The sequence below is a fragment of the Bos grunniens genome, chromosome 26 (genome assembly GCF_055505025.1).
Source record: "Bos grunniens cultivar Pamir isolate PY7600 chromosome 26, Bosgru_T2T1.0, whole genome shotgun sequence".
Lineage (NCBI taxonomy): Eukaryota > Metazoa > Chordata > Mammalia > Artiodactyla > Bovidae > Bos > Bos grunniens.
In genome coordinates, this window is record NC_141190.1 from 45,177,219 (window position 1) to 45,191,603 (window position 14,385).

General features: G+C 42.2%; 1 protein-coding gene across 5 annotated transcripts in view; it reads left to right on the top strand.

Moving 5' to 3' along the window:
- Positions 1–14,385, top strand: part of FANK1 (fibronectin type III and ankyrin repeat domains 1) — a 118,273-nt gene that overhangs the window by 47,043 nt on the left and 56,845 nt on the right. The window lies entirely within an intron of this gene.

Sequence of the window (14,385 nt, forward strand, 5' to 3'; positions counted from 1 at the left end):
ATCTTAGGACCACCCTCTGATGATTCCTTTCTAAATAATTCTGCATACTGTTTCAGCCTTTAGGTTTTAAAATTTTACTATTATATAGGTGAATTTTTAACTTTTCAAAGATTCTGCCAATCTTCATTCTCTACCCCCGCCAGTTTCCTCCTTTAAATTCTGCTAGAATCCTTACTTTCCATTGCATTTAAATTTGGGATGATCTGTAATTGTAGAAAACAGTGGAAAATTTATCTGAAATTAAGGCAGACAAGAGAGTAATTCAAGTGCACTTAAAATTTGCCACTGTGTTCAATTGAACCCCATAATTGTATAATCAAATTATTCTTATACTACAAATATTGAATTATTGATGGGGTATGTGTCAGAGTTTTTCACTGGAACATTTGTTTCTTCAGGCTACTCTGCTGTATTGGTGGTGATTTCGCATGCTGTTTTATCTGGAACTGTCAGACTTTGTGAGGGCAAGATACATCAGATAAGTTAAGGTGTGCATAAAGAATGCATAAATCATGCTGCCCCGTCTTTAGTTATACTCGCTCTTTGCCATAATGCTTTGTGTCCTACAAACCAAGACTTATGACAAATTTTATTCCCTGTGATTTGCTGCTAAAAAGAAAGTGTCGTGTGTTTATGATGGCATACACTTTTCATTGTGTGTGTTTCTGACAGGTGAAAAATTGTGTTTTAACTGTATATTAATGAGATCCAAATCCTCTGCTTGAGACTTTAAATATTTGTTTGAAAGAATTTTCTACAGACTAGCGCTAGTAGACTTCAGTCTCCTCTACTGTTCATAAGGCAGTAGGACCTTTCACCTCAAACCTGTGTGACGGGGTGTGAGCCCAGGGCATGGTGGGAGTATCCCTAGAAGTGATTGCCACAGGGGATGGGGGGATAGGACCTCAGTTATAACAGGAGTGACTGCAAACTGCACAGCTGTACTTTGTCAAATAGAACCAAATGCATTTCCAGCTCCACTTCCCTTTAGTCCAGCAGAAAATTTTCCCACAGACGGGGGAGCGGGAGGTGGTTTCGGATGATTCAAGTGTGTTACATTTATTGTGTAGTTTTTTCCTATTATTATTATATTATCTCTACTTCAGATCACCAGGCAGGAGGTACCGGAGGTTGGGGACCCCTGCTTTAGTGCTATCTCTAGAGTACCAGTTCATGCTATACACCAGACATGGGGAGGTGGCTGGAGGGGATGTTGGGGTGGGGAGGGGACACTCCGCTAACAACCTGGGAGTTCAAACATTGCACGATTTACAAGAAAATGTTTTACCACGTGTTACACTGCTAGGATCCCTCATTGAGTCTTGCAAGGGGCTTGTGCAAATGAGAGACCCTCCCACCCCCCTGCCCCACACACAAAAATTCAGACTTTATTAGCTTTATACTAAATCTCTCTCTGGGTCTGATTATTTCATGGCTTAGGGACCCCTTTGGCCCACCAGAATCCTTAGTAAATATGGGTTCAGCTGGGCAGCATTCCTCCCCTGGACCTACACCATGTCCAGATGCCTTGTGTAGACACACACTGTGTCCAGATGCCTGCATGCTCCCCTCTGTGCTGGAAAGCGCTTTCTGTCACGTGGCCTCTACTTCTGGCAGGATTTAGCCCCGGTCTGCTTAAATGTCTGTGGACAGAGTGTGGTAGCCCAGTCATGGGACCTGGGGAGCAGAGCAGCTCCTCTGTCTGTAACAGGAGGAGCCCCTCTAATGACTCCAGAATGAGGAGCCAGGAACCACGCTTGGAGAAGCCCTCGGCCTCTGGCGGCCAGGGCCCCCTGTTCCAGGAGGGCTGCTGGGCTGGGCCCCTCCTGCCTTACATCTGCCTCTCTGACTGAGGCGGAGTCTCTGAGAGAGGCCACAGCCCTGGCCTGGCCTGCAGGCTGCCTGGTGATCTACCTCAGGGGTGTAGAGAGGAGCTGCCTCAGGGCGACCTCTGAGTGGGAAGAGGGGTGTCTCCAGACACTGCCCGCCCCCTCACCAACTGCCTTCTTCTCCGCTCCATCAGTTCTGGTTCTGTGTCTCCTATCTTGGAATCTTTAAAGGTGAATTTATCTGCAGGATGATTTCCATTGTAGGGGAAACAAATGACTGCGACAACCTGGGTTCTGGGCTCTGGAGAATGGGAAGCCTGTGAAAGTTCTCTGAGATCCGGGTCCCAGGGAGCCAGCAGGGCCCGCAGTGCCTCTTGGTTGCTAACTTGTCATTTTTCCATTTCATGGGGAGCCACGGCCCCAGACCCAGCAGAGCTTGGCAGTGTCTGGAGTTGGACAGACTAGGGAAGGCTCTGAGTCCCAGCCTGAAATGTGGGTAAGGGATCAGCCTTGCTCCAGGTGCCTGAGCTAAGACAGTGGCTTCAAAGCACTTAGCATAGCATCTGGCCATGTGAATGCTTATATAAATGTTAGTATTACCACAACAGTTTTGTTTCTGTGGTGCAAAGCATAAAATTATCCTAATAGAATCAAACAAATTTTAAATGAAATTGATATAAATTTGATATTCCAGAAGAATTTTAATAATTAATGGATTCTTTTTTTTCCCCCCTGTTCTGGGCAAAATGGATTTTTACTTTAAAAAGACATGGAGAGGAACAATAATTAATAGCACCCTTATATAACTCAGAATGAACTACAGTTTAAAAAGAACAGTTGGCTAAAATGATAGCTTTGCCAAAGTGACTGGAATTTTTTTTGTCAGTTGCTTTGCTTGTTGAAGAATTTCTGTGAAACCCTTGTAATACTCGTATTTGAGGCACCTATCTTATTTTTAATGACATTTTAATAAAAACCCCAGTTACATGCTTCATATCAAGTGATTTTCTTAGCTCCCAAACAAAATCAAGTTTGTTCTAAGTAAGAAAAAATACACTTTCTACAGAAGTGGAATGTCAAGGAGGCAAAGGTGGAGCAAAGGAAATATATCATACGCAAGGAAAATTCAAAGAATTTTAGGTTTTGGAAGTTTTCTATTTGAATGAACTATGATCACTCATCCCAGATATGGCAGAATGCCATCTAAAGCCACATTCTTATTTATTCACATTTTAAAATAATGGATTAGTTCATAATTTTATTTTAAAGTCGTTATTGAATTTGTTACAACACTGCTTCTGTTTTTTGTTTTTTTTGGCCATGAGGCATGTGGGATCTTAGCTTCCCGACCAGGGATTAAACCTACGCCCCTTGCACTGGAAGGAGAAGTCTTAACCCCTGGACCACAGCAGGGAAGTCCCATTTATTCACATTTTAAACTTAGACTCAGGAGAGAAATGGAGATTGATATAAATATTGAATAACTTGGCTGTATAGCAGTTTGGCTACAAAGTATGTATTCTTACCATGAACGTGAACATTTTACAGAGAATGCATGATAGCTCTTAAAGCTTAAACCAGTACTTTGTTTAAAATTGAAATATAGTTGATTTGCAGTGTTATGTTAGTTTCTGCTGTACAGCAAAGTGATTCAGTTATGCAATATGTATGCTTTTTTTATATAATTTTCATTATGGTTTATCACAAGACATTGACTATCATTCCCTGTGCTATACAGTAGAGCCTTGTTGTTTATCCGGTCTATTTATCATGTTTTGCATGTGCTAATCCCAAACTCCCAATCCGTCCCGCCCCATCCACACTCCGCCTTGGCAACCACAAGTCTGTTCTGTAGTTAAGCCGGTACACCTACCCTGGAAAGGAACAACAGCCAAGATAGGGATTGAATACATCTGAAGGGGGATTCAAGGTGATATTTATTGAGGATTCCACTGTAAGAAAAGCAAAAAAAAAAAAAAAAAAAGGTTTTCTTGAAGATTGTAAAGAAAATATGATTTATTGGAGATATCCCTTGCTTCCATGCTCTAATATCAAGCCTCCATATATAATGCAAGTTTTATACTAGCATAGAAAATGGAAAGGAGCAGTCAGATTTACTGTTATGTATGAGCATGAATAACTTTTATTTTTATTGCTTTCCTACTTCAGATCAAGTTGAAGTTTTTCACTGTTGACCAAAGGCTCTTGTTTGGTTTGCAGAGAGTATAGCAGAGGTACATGAAATGTCATATATTTATTGTGTACGTTTGTGATGGGATGTAACATAATTGAAGTAGTAATTCAAAAGTTATGGTTAGGAATTTTAAATAAATTTAAAGTCAGAGTTTAGTAATTAACTTCTAAGAGTTAAGCAGTTGTGTGATAATCTGTGGGTAGACTCATTTAGCGACCAAGAAGGGACTCACTCAGGCCCCTTAAGAAAGTCTCTGACAAACCAAAGGGAAGATAATTTTAGTAAACAATTCAGAAGGAGAAATGTGAACTCATTATGAACTTGTAAGGGTGAGTCCTGGGTAGTGTAGAACCTGTCACGATCTTTCTCTAAATAGTGCCATACGATTTTACGTTATGCATAAGAATCTTAGAAGAGTCCATTTCTGTCTTCCATATCCTTTGTCTTATTGTAGTTTTCTTCTGTATATCCCATTAACCTCCCAATGCATTTCTATAATTTTTACTTTAGGAAGATGATGTATTTTATGCTTCCCCATACATTTGCTGTTTTTCGTGACCATTATTCCTTTGTGTAAATGCAGATTTTCATCTTGTATGATTTCTCTTCTGCCTGAGAAACTTTCTTTAACATTTTTTATAATTCAGCATTGCTGGTGATGAATTCTCTTGGCTTTTTTTTTTTTTTTTTGCCTTAAATCTAAAAAAAGCCTTTATTTTCATTTTATTGCTTAAAGACATCATCCCTGGGTAAAGAAATCCAGCACTCAGAACTTGAAAGACGTCTCTGCACGGTGATAGGTTTCCTGGTGGCTCAGATGGTAAAAGTGTCTGCCTGCAATGCAGGAGACTGGAGTTTGATTCCTGGGTTGGGAAGATCCCCTGGAGAAGGAAATGGCAACCCACTCCAGTATTCTTGACTGGAAAATTCCATGGATGGAGGAGCCTGGTGGGCTACAGTCCAAGAGGTTGCAAAAAGTCGGACACGACTGAGCGACTTCAATGCAGTGTGATAGGCTTGCATGTTTCTGAGGAGATGTCTGCTGTCAGTCTTATCTTTGTTCTTCTGTGATTCGTTTTTTTCAATCTATGGCTGCTTTTAATATTATTTGCTGAATTTCAACAATTAGATTAAAACCAATGCTATCAATATTTGGCATGGTTTTCTTAAGTTTATTCTGCTTGAGGTTCTTGAAGTTCTAGGTCTGTGGGTTTATACTTCTCATCAAATTTAGGAAATTTTGGCTTTTTTTTGGCTTAAAACAACATCAGTTTATTGTCTTACACTTCTTGAGGCTGGGCTCCCCCTGAGGCCTGTAGGAGAGGATTATTCTTTGTCTCTTCCAATTTCTGGTGTTCTCCTGGGAATCCTTGATGTCCTTGACTTGGAGACACATCACTTGGATCTCTGCCTCTGTTGGACAGAGGACAGACATAGCATTGTCCTTGTGTCTGTCTAGGTCTCTTTTCTTCTTGTTAGGACATGAGTCACGTTGGACTTTCGTCCCCCTCTACTCCAGTAAGACCTCTCCTAACTAATTACATGCGGTTATCCTCTGTGCAAAGAAGATCGCATTTCCAGGTGCTGGGGACTGAGGACTTCTACATACGTTTTTCGAGTGTGAAAATTCAACTCATAACAGGGAAAGAATTGAAGATGTAAGTGAGAGACTCCCGAGTTTAGTTTTCTGTAAGAAAAATGGAAAATGTAAAATCCATGAGCAAAATTAAGTGGCATGTGATGGTCAGTTTTTAGCCCTTTACATTGTATTTCCAGTTTACTTTCTTAAATCTAGGCAATGTTTCCATATATTCTTTCTTTTCACCAGCTACTATGGTAATGATATTCTTCCTCTGTATGCATATTTCTATTGCATTTCCCTGGATTTAATAATAATAAGCATTACCAATAGTGAGATAAGAATGATAAGGTGTTTCCTACACAAAATTTTTATGATTATCTCACTTGGGAAAAGGAGAAATAAAAGATTAGAGGAATATGTTTTGTTTTAGAATGTTATGTTGAATATATCAGTTAAAATCAGTGTGCGGCTACTGCACAGCATGATATGGCCATGAAGATGCACAAGCAAGGTTAAACATTTGAACCAAAATGACCCTCAGATCTCTGAGTAGTTCTCAGATGTATTGCTATTATTCTTCTAATTTTCTGTCTCCTTTTTCTCCTTTGAACTACAGTTACATGTATGTTGAACTGCTTGATGTTCTTTTGAGTCAGTGACTGAGTTCTCATCTTTTCTCTCATTGTGGTTCATTTTACCAGTTTTGTACTGCTGTGTCTTCTAGTTTATTGGTGTATTTTCTGCCATGTATAATCTGCTTTTGATTCCACTCCATTTTTCATTTCAGATTGTATCTTTCATTTCAAGAAGTTCCAATTTGGTATTTTTATGTCTTCTGGCCTTTTTGTTTATCTTCTTAAACACACAGAGCATAGTTACATTAGGTAATGCACTTGTTTATAAATTCTGTCACCTCTGTTACTTCTGGGCTCATTCCTATCGATTGTTTTCATTACGGGTTGTATTTTCTGCCTTTTGCATATTGGTGATGTTGTTCCTAAAATAAAGTTTATTGTTTTTTTTAAATCACAGTTTAGAGTTATAAAACAATTATAAAAATGAAATAGTATGGGTTCTCACATAATCCACAGTTCCCCCTATTAGCCTCTTACATGAATATGGCACCTTTGTTACAAGTAATGAACCAATGTTGATAAATCATTATTGACTGATTCAGATTTCTTTAGTTTTTACCGAATGCTCTTCTTCTGTTCCATGATCCCATCCAGAATACACATTACATTTCGTCTTCATGTCTCCTTAAGTTCCTCTTGGCTGTGACAGTCTCAGACTCTTTTCGTTTTTGGTGACCTTGGCAGTCTTGAGGAGTGCTGGTCAGGTGTTTTGTAGAACATCTAAATTGGGATTTATCTGCACTTTTTCTCATGATTAGATTGAGTTTATGGGTTTTGGGGGCAGAAAACCAGAGGTGAAAATACCATTCTCATTTCACTGAATTAAGGACACACCCTGTCAACGTGACTTAACACTATTCACGCATACATTTTAATCTCCCGGCTGATACCCTGCTTGTCAGGTTTCTTGGTAAAGTTACTCTCCTTTTCCCCTTCCTTTCCCTACTGAATGCTCTGTGCAGCCCGCACTGACGGAGAAACGAGTTATATTCTATTTCCTTGAGGGCAGAGTGTCTCCATCAATTACTTGGAGTTCTCCTGCATAGGAGATTTGCCTCTTCTCCCATATTTGTTTTGTTCACTCCTTTATTTATATTAGTGTGAAGTCAAGGATATATATTTTATACTTGGAGTTATAGTCCAATGCTCAATTTATTTTGCTACTCAAATGTGCCAGTTTTCACCATTGGGAGTTTTCTTTTTTTTTCTGGCTGGCTCTTCTTTTGGCGTACCCACTGTGGTGGACTTTTGTTTTCTTTTAGCATTAACTTACTTTCTGGAAGACTAAGATGCTTCAGGCTCATTCATCTTCCGTGTTTCCTGCCCCATTTCTAGAATCAGCCCTTTAATCAAGGAGTTCTTCTTTCTTTAATTGAAGCATTAGGAACAAAGATCTCCGTGCTAGATGAGCTTATTGCTATTGGCATAGCTGCTTTTAGCCCTTCTCCTCTGACAGAACAAGGAAATACGAGCATATGCGTGCATGCGTGCTAAGTTGCCTCAGTCGTGTCCGACTCTCTGCGACCCTATGGACCGTAGCCTGCCAGGCTCCTCAGTCCATGGGATTCTCCAGGCAAGATTACTGGAGTGCCCTCATCCTGGGGATCTTCCTGACTTAGGGATTGAACCCGTGTCTCTTGCATCTCCTGCGTTGGCAGGTGGGTTCTTTACCACTAGCACCGCCTGGGAAGCATACATACACGTACCTAATGAATATTTGTGTGTGTGTAAGTGAAGCGAGATATGCAGTCATGCTGTCTCCAACTGTAGCTCACTAGCGTGTGGATCATCCTAACCTCCTCTGCCTGCTCATCTGTAAACACCCACTCCAGCAGAGAAATCCGACTCCCACTATCTGCCGTCCATTTAGTTAATTGTCTAAACTTTGTATGCTAAGTCACTTCAGTTGTGTCCGACTCTGTGTGACCCCATAGACGGCAGCCCACCAGGCTCTGCTGTCCCTTGGATTCTCCAGGCAAGAACACTGGAGTGGGATGCCATTTCCTTCTCCAACGCATGAAAGTGAAAAGTGAAAGTGAAGTCGCTCAGTCGTGTCTGACTCTTCTCGACCCCGTGTACTGCAGCCTACCAGGCTCCTCTGTCCATGGGATTCTCCAGGCAAGAGTACTGGAGTGGGGTGCCATTGCCATGCATGTTAATATCAGAATGCTTAACCTGTACCCTGGGGGAAATGAGGTGATCAGCTAGTGTATCGTGCTTGGGTACAGTTTCTTTAGCCCTCAGTTTTAGAGATTCTGCTTATTTCCAAAGTGACTTAGGGCAGAAAGAGCCCTTTCCCCTGCCTCAAAGAGGAGACTCACACATCCGTAATAGAGTTTGATTGTTTTGCCACACTCTGCATTCTGCCTTGAGATTCTGCAACCACCTAAATGATTTTTTAAAATGTGCACATAGTAAGCTTCATTCTTTGTATTGTAAGGGTCTATGTTGTTCACTCAGTCATGTCTGACTCTTTGCAGTCCCATGAGCTGCAGCACACCAGGCTTCCCTGTCCTCCACCATCTCCTGGAGTTTTCTCAAACTCATGCCATTGAGTTGGTGATGCCATCCCACAATCTCATCCTCCGTTGCCCCCTTCTCCTCCTGCCCTCATCTTTCCTGGCATCAGGGTCTTTTCCAATGAGTCAGCTCTTTGTAAGCCTCTATGGTTTTTGACAAATGCTGTGTCACGTGTCCACGTTTACAGTATCATGGTTGTTTCACTGCCCTGAAAAATGCCCTGACGTTTCACCCCTTCATCCCGCCTTCCCTCTCTTGAGACCTCTGGCTGCTCTCTTTCTCCTATCTCCATAGTTTTGCCTTTTTGAGAACATTACAAGTAGACTCATACAGATGTATCTCTTTCATATTGGTTTCTTTCATTTAGTAATATGCATTTAAGAGTCTAACATTTTTTTCATAGCTTGATAGCTCATTTCTTTTCATTGCTGAATATCATTCTGTGGTAGGGAGGTACCACAGTTTCTTTATCCATCAAAGGACCTATTGTTTCTGCTTGTTTTGGTGGTTATGAATAAAGCTGTTGTAAACATTATCAAGCTTTTTGGGTAAACATAAGTTTTCAAGTCAACTGGGTAACTGGGTGCATGATTGCTGAATCGTATGTTTAGCTTTGTGGAACATAAGGCTATGTTTAAATTGTGGGAAGAAAACAAACAAAAAAAAACCCAAAAAACCCTGCCAAACTGTCTTCCAAAGTGGCCACACCATTTTGCATTTTTACCAGCAGTGAATGAGTTCCTACCGCGCTGCATCTTTGCTAGCATTTGGTATTGTCAGGCTTTTGGATTTCAGCCATTCCAACATACCGTGTAAGTGGCGTCACGTCGTTGTTTTAATTCGCAGTTTCCTAATGATGTATGATCTTGAGCATCTTTTCACGTGTTGTTTACCATCTGTGTGTCTTCTTTGGTGAGGTAGCTGTTCAACTCTTTTGCCAATTTCTTAATTGAGTTGTTTTCTTATTGTTGAGTTTTAAGAATTCTTTTTTATATTTTGGATACAAGTTCTTTATCCAGCATATGTTTTTACAAATATTTGCAAAATGCTTTCATTTTTGTTGTTGGTAAATTTGTTTGTTTCATTCTTGCTCCTGAAGGGAATTCTTTACTGAGTATGCCGCTCTAGACTGATGGTTCCCTTTCCCTTCCCCTCTGAAGGTACTTCTGTGTTGTTTTATGGCTTCCCTTGCTGTTGTCGAGAATTCTGCAGTGATGCTAATGTTCCTTTGTAAGGGGATGTGTATTTTTTCTCTGGTTGCTTTTGGGGTCTCATCATTACCTTTGTCTTCTTGTTCCATTTTTCTGTCTGGGTATGTTTTTCCTGCTGAACCTGTTTGGAAAGTGTTTTGCTACCTAAAGTTGTGAATTCATGTTTTTAATTAGTTATGTCGCATTTTCAGTGATTATCCTTTAAATGTTGTCTCTCCCCTATTGTCTCCATTCTTCCCTTGAATAAATATGTTAGATCTTCTCTTTCTGTTTTCTTAGTCTCTGTTTTATACGTCCATTCTTTGCTTTATTCTGGGAAAGCTGGGTAAATTCTTCAGATATATAATTATCTTTTCACTTTTTGCTTACTTTATTATTCACCCCACCTACTTAGTTTTATGTTTCAGCAATTATATTTTGACTTCTAGAATTTCCAGTTGCTTTTCTCCTCAGATATTTTTGGTCATTTCTAACAATTTGTTGTTGTTGTTGTTGTTATATACTCAACTTTGGGAAGAATTGTTTTATTTCTTTAAAACTTCTGTACCTGGCTCTTGGATAGCCTGAATCTGACAATTTCAACCTCTTCCGTTCTCAGAGGGTGTTTGAAGTGTGGGTTTTATTATAATTTAGGTGTGGTGAGGCTGACAAAGCAGGAGATGACTGCAGCAGTGGAGAAGGTGACTTGTTACAGTTCCCAAGGGGCAGGGAAATGCCATGTGGGGGCTGCCCAGGGAGGCGCCGGGAGGCAGCGTGAGCAAGGCGAACTGCAGGCAGGAAGGAGCCTCGCTGCTGTGGTTTCTGTGCAAAAAGCTTACACGGCACAGTAAGCAGGCAGCAGGCTTCAGCTTGGCTAGTTTGAATAATTTCCACAGGCTCTGGCAGGGAGGCCCTGTCCCTGGTTGGTTGGTACCATCCTGGAGTGATGAGGGCTGGAGATGCTGGCCTGGAGTTTGTCATCAGAAGAGGTGGGGGTTGTGTGGACTCTGGCCTGGTAATTTTTGTTCATATGAAAGGTGCACTGGAGGGCAAACTTATCATCTCCAGGAATCGGCTAGCCCTGAGAGGGACTGTTTGCCCAGGGTCAGTAGGGCCCCAGATGTCTAAACAGCAGAGGGAAAAGACATGTTTTCTACCGAAAGACACGTCTCTGACTCTGTGAGCTTGCTTGTCTTCCTTTGTGTTTGGCGATCTTTGATCTTAAGTTATGGCTGAACTGGGGACTCTTTCCTTCAGAAAGCATTTGCTTCTGCCCTGGGGGTAGCTGAGGGGCTCATGGGAACGGTGACCACTTTGGAGTCCCTGGAGACGCTCAGAGCAGGGGCTCTGGCTCAGCAGCTGCCCTCCAAGTTCAATATCCCAGTAGCATCTTTGCTGTGTTGCCCTGGCCTCCTGATAACTTTATGCCCTGCTGTTTACAGGTCAGGCCTGCTCTGCATCTCCACCCCTCTGGCTCCCTGCTTCTCTGGTCCTGGTTCTCTGCCTCTGTAGGTTCCGTGGTTCCTGTTTTCTGGGTGTTGCTACACAAGCAGACCTTGAAGGTATTGTGGGTTCAGTTCCAGACTGCCGTGATAAGGCGAATCTCACAAAAAAGTGCATTACTCAAATGTTTTGGTTTCCCTGTGCATATAAAAGTTCTGTTTAGACTATACCATTGTCTATTAAGTGTGAAGTAGCCTTAGTCTGGAAAAACAATGTGCATCCCTTAAATAAAAAATACTTTATTGCTAAAAATGCTATCATCCAAGCCTTCAGTGAATGGTAACATCAAAGATCCCAGATCACTGTAACAAATATAACAGTAATAATAAACATGTTTGGGATACAAGAAAATGACCAAAACACGACACAGAGACATGAAGGAGCAAATGCCGCTGAAACAGCAGCGCCGTTAGACTTGCACAGTGTGGGCTTGGCGCAGACCTTCGCAGTTTTTTCTTAAAGCAAAATCTGTGAAACATCATATGAACCGTAGCCCACCAGGCTCCTCTGTCCATGGGATTCTCCAGGCACGAGTACTGGAGTGGGCTGCCATGCCTTCCTCTAGGGGATCTTTCCAGCCCATGGATCAAACCCTCATCTCTGACATCTCCTACATTGGTAGGCAGGTTCTTCACCACTAACGTCACCTGGGGAGCCCAGAATTTATAATAAATCCAAGTGCAGTAGAAAGGTGAAGGGGGTGTGCCTGTCCTGCCTTCGGTACACGGAGGCACTGATTTCTCTTCCCTCTGGTTGCTGATTGATGCAAATCCTGCTCATATTTTAAAACTTTCCATGGAGTGGGGAGGCAGCTGAGAAGTGGGCTGTCTCTAGGTCATTCTACCTTTGATGAGACCAACAGTGTCTCAAAGGACACGTCCCATCCCAGGTCTAATTGTTGTGGCGTGGAGGGCCCTTTAGAAGATAGTCTTTGATGTCTGAATCTCATCCCATTCCATGACCGATCTCACTGCCTCCCTGGCCCTAACTGACCGCCCCGACCTTCCACCTGAGTTGCCGCAGTGGCCTCCTTGATGGTCTCCTTGCTCCCATCCTTACCCACTTCGGTCTGTTTCCAATATGGTAGCTGGAGGGATCCTGTTAAACCCTAAATCAGATCACTCTTGTCCTTACAACCTTTGAATTGCTTTCTATCTCATGTAGAAGAAAGTAAAGTCGCTCAGTCATGTCCAACTCTTTGCGACCCCATGGACTGTAGCCTACAAGGATTCTCTGTCCATGGGATTTTCCAGGCAAGAATACTGGAGTGGGTTGCCATTTCCTTCTCCAGGGGATCTTCCCAACTCAGGGATGGAACCTGGGTCTCCCTCATTGTAGGCAGACACTTTACTGTCTGAGCCACCAGGGAAGTCAAACATTTTTACAGAGACTCAAAGGCCCCAGGTAACACCCTCCCCTGCCTCTTCTCATGCCTTCTCTCACTCACCTCCTCCTGTGGATGCTTCCTGGGCTCCGTGCAGTGCAGGGACCATGCTGGGCCTGCTCTTGCCTCAGAGCCTTTGCACTGGCCATGCCGGCTGCATGCGGTGCCTTCCTCCGACTTTGGCATGACTTGTGTGCTGTCCTATCAGCTGCTTGCTCACAAGTGTCACATCCTCAGAGGGACCATCCCCTGCCACCCCAGTGTAAAACTGCAACCGACCCCATGCTCCCTCGTTCCATTCTGCTTTATTATTTTCTTTCTTAACACTTAGTGTCATCTTACGTACTGTATATTTTATCTTGTAAAAAATCAACTTTATCGGGATGGGACTTACATGTGGTATTAATAAAATGTAACGCTGTGTAAGTATGCAGTTAGATGACTTTTGCCAAATGGATTCATTAGTGTAACCATTGCTGAGGTCTAGAGAGGGCATGTCTATCATCAACAACTCCCCGTAGGTCCCTGTGCTACTTTCAGTAACAGCTTGAGGATCTGATGACGGTCACCATCAATGCTTGCCTTTTCTAGAATGTCATGTAAATGGAGTCAGTCTGTATGAACTCAGTTGTCTGGCTTATTTTATTCAGCATCACGTTTCTGAGCTCCATCTAGGTTACAGTGGGGCTTCCATGGTAGCTCAGATGGTAAAGCGTCTGCCTGCAACATGGGAGACCCAGGTTCGATCCCTGGGTCGGGAAGATCCCCTGGAGAAGGAAATGGCACCCCACTCCAGTACTCTTGCATGGAAAATCCCATGGACAGAGGAGCCTGGCGGGCTACAGTCCATGGGATTGCAAAGAGTTGGACACGACTGAGCATTCACACACTAGGTTACAGCACACGTCTGTAGTGGTAACTAGTCACTGGTTATGATGATTAGCTGATCAGTCGTTTTTTATCGCTGAGTGGTATCTCCTTGCATGGATGTTCTATAGTCTGTTCATTTACATGCTGATCGGCACTTGGATTTTCCAGGTTTTATTGATTATGAGTAAAGCTTCTCTGAATGTTCACGTGTGGCCATATGTCTCATTTGCTTTGGGTAAATGCCTAGGGGTGGACTTGCTTGCTCATTGCGCAAGTCTATATTTACCCTTTTGAGAAGCTGCCCAACAGTTACTGAAAGGGATGGCACCGTTCTGGATTTCCACCAGGACTGTGCGGGTTGCAGCTGTTCCTCATTCTTTTGACACTGGGGGTCCTTAGTCTCTCTCATTTCAGGTGTTCTGGGTGTCATCTTCTCATTTCAATTTCCATTTCCTGATGACTAGTAATATTGAATATCTTTTCATGTTCTTTCTAGCCATTTGTAAATCTTCTTTTGTGAACTATTATTTCATGTTTTCTCCTTGTTTTTAAATTTTGTGTCTTCTTCTTATTGAGTTGTAATATATTGACATATTAATAATTATTGTCTGGACACAAGTCTTTTTAGATATATGAATTGCCAATATTTTCTCCCACTGTATGTATTACCTACTGGAG